The sequence below is a fragment of the Candoia aspera genome, chromosome 4 (assembly GCF_035149785.1).
Source record: "Candoia aspera isolate rCanAsp1 chromosome 4, rCanAsp1.hap2, whole genome shotgun sequence".
Taxonomy (NCBI): Eukaryota; Metazoa; Chordata; class Lepidosauria; order Squamata; family Boidae; genus Candoia; species Candoia aspera.
This window is the reverse complement of record NC_086156.1, coordinates 19,508,263-19,515,955: the sequence shown is the minus strand read 5'-3', so window position 1 is coordinate 19,515,955 and position 7,693 is coordinate 19,508,263.

The window sequence follows — 7,693 nt, the reverse complement described above, 5'->3', positions numbered from 1 at the left end:
GCTATCATTCCTTGACCCCTTCAGACTCCCATCATCCAATTTCTAGCAATCCGCTTTCATGGTTTCCATCAAGATCTCTATATTCTGAAGTAAAAAATGTGAGGGAACCTTTTCAGGCTTGGGGGGGCACACTTTTTTTTTTAAGGGCTGAGGCAAAATAAGTAATTTATCATACATCAGACAGGGCCAGATCCCTGTTCGTTTGTTTGTTTTTTGCAGGAGAAGGAAAGGAAGGGGTGTAGAGGAAACCTAACTTAGGATTTACATTACAAAACTATCATTTTTCAGCGATGGTAGTAGTAAAGGCCTTTGAGAGCCAGAAAATTGAGTTTGAGGAGTGCAGGGAGACCTCAGTCCTCAGGCTGCACCTCTATTCTAAAAAGTGATGGGGAACAGGCATTTATTCATTAACTTGTAATAAATTCTCAGCACTGATTCACTGGACGGACAAGCAGATTCACATTGCTGATGTGGGGAGGATGTTTTGTGATGCTAAACATTTCTGCTGTTTGGCCACATGGATGCTGCAGCAACAGTACAGGTTGCATGCTGAACTTCTGAATGTGGTGACACACTCTGCTTCACCTGTTAGGGGGCCCTTGGCCCACCAATTCCCAACATGGGCAAGAGGCCACAAAATGCCATGCCGTCTGCCAGGCAGATGAGATCCAACAGGGGGTTCTGAGCAACACACCAGAGAAGATTGGCATTAATTACTGGCTTGAAGCACGAACAAAAGCCAAGGAGCAGAAAGATGTTCCAATGTGGCAAAACAAACATGTTGACAATCTGACATCAGCTTAGGCTGACTGATCCGCAGTAGCTAGCGACTGTCTCTATGCAAAGTCAATCTGTACTGTCAGACTGGGAGCATCTCACCATTCAGAGAGTTACACCTCCCTTGTGCAATAATTAGGCTATTCCCGTATCTCATCTTTTTTTCTCTAAAATGAACCGTTTGGGACATTTAGTTCAAAGGAAGCAACAAACTGTTGCAACGTTTTCACCAAATTAAGCTGCCTGATTTTTAATTGATTTGGAGGTTGCATTTCATGACTGTTTTGTGTGTGTGCACGCATATGTGTAAACACACACGCACAATGGGAAGATCAGTTGACTTCAGATGAAGTGTTAAAAAAAGAGGCTTAACATTTCAAAAGCAAAAACTACCAGCTTGCTCAGAATAATAACCTTGCCTCTTATTCTTTGCTCTGCTAAATTGTTAGAACACTTCAGGCTGTTTTGAACAAGAGGACCCTGATACACATGTGAATAACCTTTAATTTTAGGGTGGAAGTGCCAGCATTTGGAGGGAAAAAACAGCGGAAGAGACTAAACTTCTCTCTCCCTCTCCCCCACCCCCATTTTCTCCAAATTACTTTACTAACTGCTTTCTCCCTGAAATGTTTAAGATGTCAGTTTCTCATAGGGGATAAAGGAGGGCAAGGAAGTCAGATCTGAATAGAAGCCGGTGTCAAGCATGCCTTTCGGTGCTGTGTCTGTCCCTTCCCTGTACCGAAAGCGTTTTAAAATGAACACATACACGCAGCCTAACTTTGCAGAGGTCTACTTTCTCAAATCCAACAGTGTTCTTAAGTCAGAAAATTGTTAAGCAGATTCAAGTCATGTTCCATTCAGAATAGCTAGAAGAAAAAGCTTTAAAAAAACCCCTTGGGTTAGCTTTCCTGACTGATGGTTCTTCTTCTTCTCCTTCTTCTTGGCATTAAGATTTTGAGCCAGTCAGTCCAAGGCCTTTGTTTTGAATTTTCAGAAATGTGTCCTTAAAGGTTTCAACTTGCTCTTGATGCCAAATAAGAAAATGGGATTTCTGACACAACCTGATTTGCCCTTAACTATGGCAGGGAACTGGGAGCTATTCCACCCAAGTGAAGCTGGAACAATTTGTACATCAGTATTTTAAAATACTTTCTTGCCTGGAAAAAAAAAGGTGATCATCATGTTAACATGTTTTTGTTTTTTTAAACCCAACTATTGCTTATCTCCAGGACAGAATATAAAGCAATATTGCATAGATTATATAGTATTCCATACCCAGCAACACTTCATGTACACAGTCCAGCCATGCCTTTCTGGTTCAGTGTTTCAGTTTTCTAGGATGATTTACCAGAAAGAATACAGCTGTTTTCCAGCCAAGACCTACTGAATTCAACTGAATCCTTTCAGCTGATTACGTTTTTTTGAAGAAGCCACTTCTTTGCTGTAAAGCTGTTGTTCTGCAAGTAAGCAAAACTGAACCAATTGTGTGCCCTATATCAGCCTTGTTCGATTACATGATTCAAGTCAATGACGGATCAAAGTCTTGACTTGCCCCATATAGGAGTTCCTAGTACTTAGATTGACTAAAAGAAGAGGACTTATCACTTGAACCTTAGCAGCAGAGACCATATTTCGGGTAAAAGAAAAAGATTTTCTCGTATCACACAATAATGTGGCAGAGCTGAAAGGGAAGTTTATGATGTGTAGCATAAATGTTTGGCAAGGAAAGCAGTATCATATATTGATTATAAAGTCCAAATAGCAATACAAGCTTTCTTATAGCAAGCCAGACTATTTGTTTCGCTAGCCCAATGTTATTGATGTGGAGAGCCACTGTCCAGGACACAGGGACAGACATTAATCCCCATCACCGTTTAATATGAGAGGGCAGACACTGAGCCTGGGACCTTCTACACATGTTTATGTTCTTACCACTCTCCTGGCTCCTCCCTGCTTTTCTGCCTGCCAATTCTTCTGTAGAAAAACAGTATGAAGCCAGCCAGCTTCAAAATCAAATCAATGAACAAGTATAATGTTTTTGACTCATTTGTTTAACTGGGTTCTCTTTATCTAGTTTTAGGACTTGTCTGGAGAACAAATCACAGTTTAGGTCATATATATGCAGAAATAGTGACAATTCAAAAAGCTTCCCAAACTTTTAAGCACCATTCTAGACGGACGACTTCTTCCCCTGTGATGACTTCTTCTTCAACAGTCACCGTAATGCAATTTCTACCATTATTGGAATACATAACCTTCATGTGGCTTCTGGGCGAGTCACAGCTAACTGAAGACATCTCCATGAACAGCAGAGATGGATGACTATGGTGAAGAACAAAGGACCGGCAAGTAAACCGGTCCTGTGGAACTTCTTCGGAAAGGAAGAAGATAGAAGATTGCCCACAATGGCAGCTCCTCACAAGGGGATCATAAAACGGCAGTCTCCCATGGAATTGAGCACCAGGAGACGAAGGGAGACATCTTGCTCTCAGCCGTGGCAGACACTTTAAAAAGGACACCAAGCCAGCTGTACTCACTTTCTAATCATTTCCAGAAATGATCCATTTAACTATTTCATGGATATTAGAGACCTTCAAAACACCAAGTTCAATTTGACACCTTATGAGTTTTACCTTCTTTCTGTGATATAAAGAATTTTAAATAGACTTAAGTGTTTAAAAACAATATAAAATTGGCAAAAAGCAAGGGAAAAAAAGATTTTAATTTAAGAAAGTTATAAATGAACTAGAACAGAGGAATTTGAAGCGTTCATACTTTTGCTTAAGATTTGAAAAACAAGTATATAATTAAATAATACACCCATGGGAAATAACTGAGACAGAATTAACTCCATATTAGGAACTGAGATTATTTGAATGTTACAAATGGACACTAGGGGGGACTAAAGGATCAGACAGAAAGGAAAAAAAAAGGAATGTGCATCTATCAACATTCAAACTAAGGTTTTAAAATGGCCAACTCTGGTATAACTTTTGAGTTACTTAAAGAGACCTTTAAAAATTGGACTGAGATATTAACAATTATCTTAAGAAATCATACAGGTCCCAATGGTTAAACCTTTTAGAAGATGTACAGGAAGATTTTAAAAACCAAATTTTACCTGACGTATATATAATAGAACTTGAAAGTATGGAATATAATAAAACTGGAAAGATTACTAAAACAGAAATACAGAAGAAAAATCAAGAAAAAGACTTGGACAAGGAGTAGCTGCAACAAGAAATCCTTGGCGATGCTTCTTTACTGGATTTACAAAGTAGCTTGGTAAAGGATCTGAAGAATTTTTTGCAATGCCAAAGACTGATGAAAGGCTAAATCCTGCAACATCACTGGAACGAATGAAAGGCCAAGTTTGTGAAGTGCAAAAGGAAGTAGTATAAAGCTGGATTATTTGATCAGGGATAAATTATTTGTTTGACATTTTGGTAGCTTGTAATGGACTTTTTGCTGAACCAGGACTGAAAAGATGATGATTTCTAGATTGCATATAGATATGAGTTAGGTGATGGGAAGAAGTTTTTTGTTTGTAATTTTAAAAGAGGGTGAAGAGTTATTATGTTAGCTTATGCTTGGTGTGATGAAGGTTGGAAGCCACTTCTTTATTATTGTCTTTGTTTCTTTTCTCTTTTATTCTTTTCTTTTCTCTTGCACTTTTAAAACTTTTTTTTAACCTTTTAGTTTAGTTTGTATTTGTTTTTACTATGTCTATTAAAAACTTCAATAAAATTATTATATAAAAAAGTAACCCATGAAGATATAAAAGTTTTACCAGACAGATGATCAAATCAAGGTAACATTCTAAGTATTGCATGCTCTTTTTGTCTCTCTGTTTTCAAACAATAGGAATGCTTTACAACAATTCACATCCACATATTCCTTGCCCAATCTGTGTACTCTCCAGATGTGTAGACTTCAACTCTCAGATTGCCCAGGCTGGATAAGGCTCTTCTACGCTGAATAGTATTGGTTCAAGAAATCAGGCAGGAGCCTTCTGAACCATTTGTAAACAAAAGTGGATGAGTAAGGAACACTCACAGACCAAGGATGGATTATACTATCTGGTTACAGATCAAATCCAAATTCTTTTACTTGCAAAGAATGGTTAACACATCACATTAAGTCATGGTTTGTTTAATCATGTTGTTAAACAACTATAACGGCCTGCTTTAGACATCAAAGCCAGGAGTCTAACCAACCCTGTAACAACTTAGTATATATCACTGAGCCACAGCCCTTCCGTAATCATTCTAAGCATGTTAGTGTAGAGAGATGGTCATACGTTCATATAAAGCTACTGTCATTATCTATTTGGCCAGCTAACATTGGTGTCTCCTAAAGCAACTGCTTCAAAATCTTTGGCAAAGACATACTGTAGTCAGAGATGCCCTTCAAACTGGAGCCTTCAAGGGCTGTCAATTCTGCCAATGACTGTGGCCCTTCCCTTAAAGTAGCCTTGATCTACTTAACAGGGCAATTAGATTCTGCATTATGATAACTTCTACTTAAAGAGGGGAACTTTACCTCCATATCTTGTGACTTATGAGAAAAAGCACTGCCTCCTAGAATGAAGGAGACTCGTCTTTTAGCAATATGTAAGCTGAAAAGAACAGCAATCTGTGGGCAATTTGTTGCGACTCTGACAGGATCTGTTTTATGTCATTATCAGCCTGCTGGAGCATCTCACTTGTGTGGCAGAAACAAATGTGTTACCAAACCAACTCTGCATTTTATCAACCTCAGTACATGTATGTTATTTCCCAAGCAGATATTTTAAACATTTTATTCCTCTAGGATTTAAAGACTTGAGATTTTGCTATTTTAAATCTGCTTTTAATGGCCACTTGTAATTTTACCTTATGTTTGAATGTTTGCTTTGAATCTAGTTTATTTTGTTAGTTGATTTAGGCACGAATACCTTGGAAACCATTTTCCAAGTGCACAGAATGAAATGACAGTGCTTGGATCTGGATGGTATACAAGCCCAATAAACAAACTACTGAAACTTCCTTGGCATCTATTAAAGCCCCCAAGAAACCAAATTATCTTTTAGACTTCTCTTTGCCTTGGACTAGTTTGCCCCACATTTCTTACTAAATAAAAGAACCAAAAAAAGAAGAGTCCATGAAGTTTTTGAGTTAACAGCTCTTTCTAGAGAAAAAAATAGGCACTCTGTAGCACTCCAAGAACTGCTGAATCTTCCAGCACCACCAGCCAGCATGGCCAATAGCCTGGATGTTATAGGGTTAATAACACCTGTAGGAGCTCACATTCTTTGTACTTGTTCTGTTGCAGGTAGCTAACGCTGCCTCTGACCCAGAGAATTCCATTCAACCCTCAGGCTAAGTCCCCATTTATGAACTATCTTAATAGTTTTGAAAGCCATCTATGCTACTGCTAATTACTAGATTCACCCAGTATGCATTGTAGGAAATAGTATTTTCTTTTAAGCTGCTGCTGTTTCTTGAATTTTTTTTGGAAATTTTTGGACGAGAAAATAGGTTTTTCTTAACCAAATGGGGAAATTGGTGTTTTAAAATCAAAGACAGTCATGAATGGCATGGGAGGTACATATTTTTTCAGCATGTTGGATAAATGTCTGTAATTATAGGCATGTGGTCATTGCAATGAATTCAACTCTTAAGTGGTAGGTTCATTCTCTTCCGATCACGTGGGCTAATCTGAAAAGCCAGAGAGATAGAAACACGTGTGGCTGATACCTTCATGGTCATCGTGAGGAAGTCTCAGTGTTCTGACTGCACATCTTTGGCTTTTAGAGAGAACAAAAAGGGGGGATGCATAATTGGAACATAATATACCACCAGTGTTTTTTTAACAGATGACCATATAGCAGAATTACTTGCAGGTGTTTCCTGGAATTATCCATGTCACCTGGCTGCAAATCAAGAACATGTTAAGTCCTATCACCTCTAGTTCGGATGATATCCATAGGGAATATAGGAAAGGCACAACAATTCCTCCTGCGGAGTCAGCAACAACTCTTTTCTCTATTAAGAAAATGCAGAAGACCACAAATATGGGGACAATCCATTGATTAATCATTGCAGAAAAAAGCCATCCCATTGGAATTATTCTGTCCCACCCATTTTTTCTTCACAGAAGTTGTTCTTCAGCTGTGAAATAAGCCTTAAATGGAAGAAATATGAGAGGCAAGTAAAATTAGAGGCAAGAAATAGGACTAAACCAAGCATCTGAGCAGAACCAACCTTTTCTGTAAATATCTAGCATTTTACAAATGTTTGTTCTCCAAAGGAAAAATGGAATGAGCTACAGGTGGGTTATATATACACTTTACTGTTAGAGCCTTGTTCAAAACTCCATGCTCTGCTTTAGGGCAGACCTTGGTTTCATGCCATGCACCTACAATGGAGACAGCTCTAGACATCTTATTATCACCAATATCTCTCCCCTGCTGTGGAATATTTCAACTTGTGGGATTTTAATGAAGATTTTATTCTTTAAATACTGCACAATCTGCCTAGTATTAAAAAAAAACCTTATATCCAGCCATATATATTTATTATGCTTTATAAACTCATATGGACCAACCAACCATTTCAGCAAACTGCATTATGCAACTAAAGCTTTATAGGCACATTTTCAGAATGACAAATAATTCCATTTCCATGGACAACTCCTATCTTCCCTTCTTCTTAGTAAGTTACCTTCAAGTTCCATTCTCCAACAAAGTGGGGGGCTCCTCCTCCTCTCAATTTGTCGTCAGGAACTTTGAGTGGGTCTCAATTTCAAGTTTGTCATAAACATTATGCCATGAAATACATTTAATATCAAGGCTTGGGAAAGATATTTCATCAACTGTAAATCAGTGAAAACCTTTGAGATATTACAGATTTGTCAAATAAATATCTACAGGATA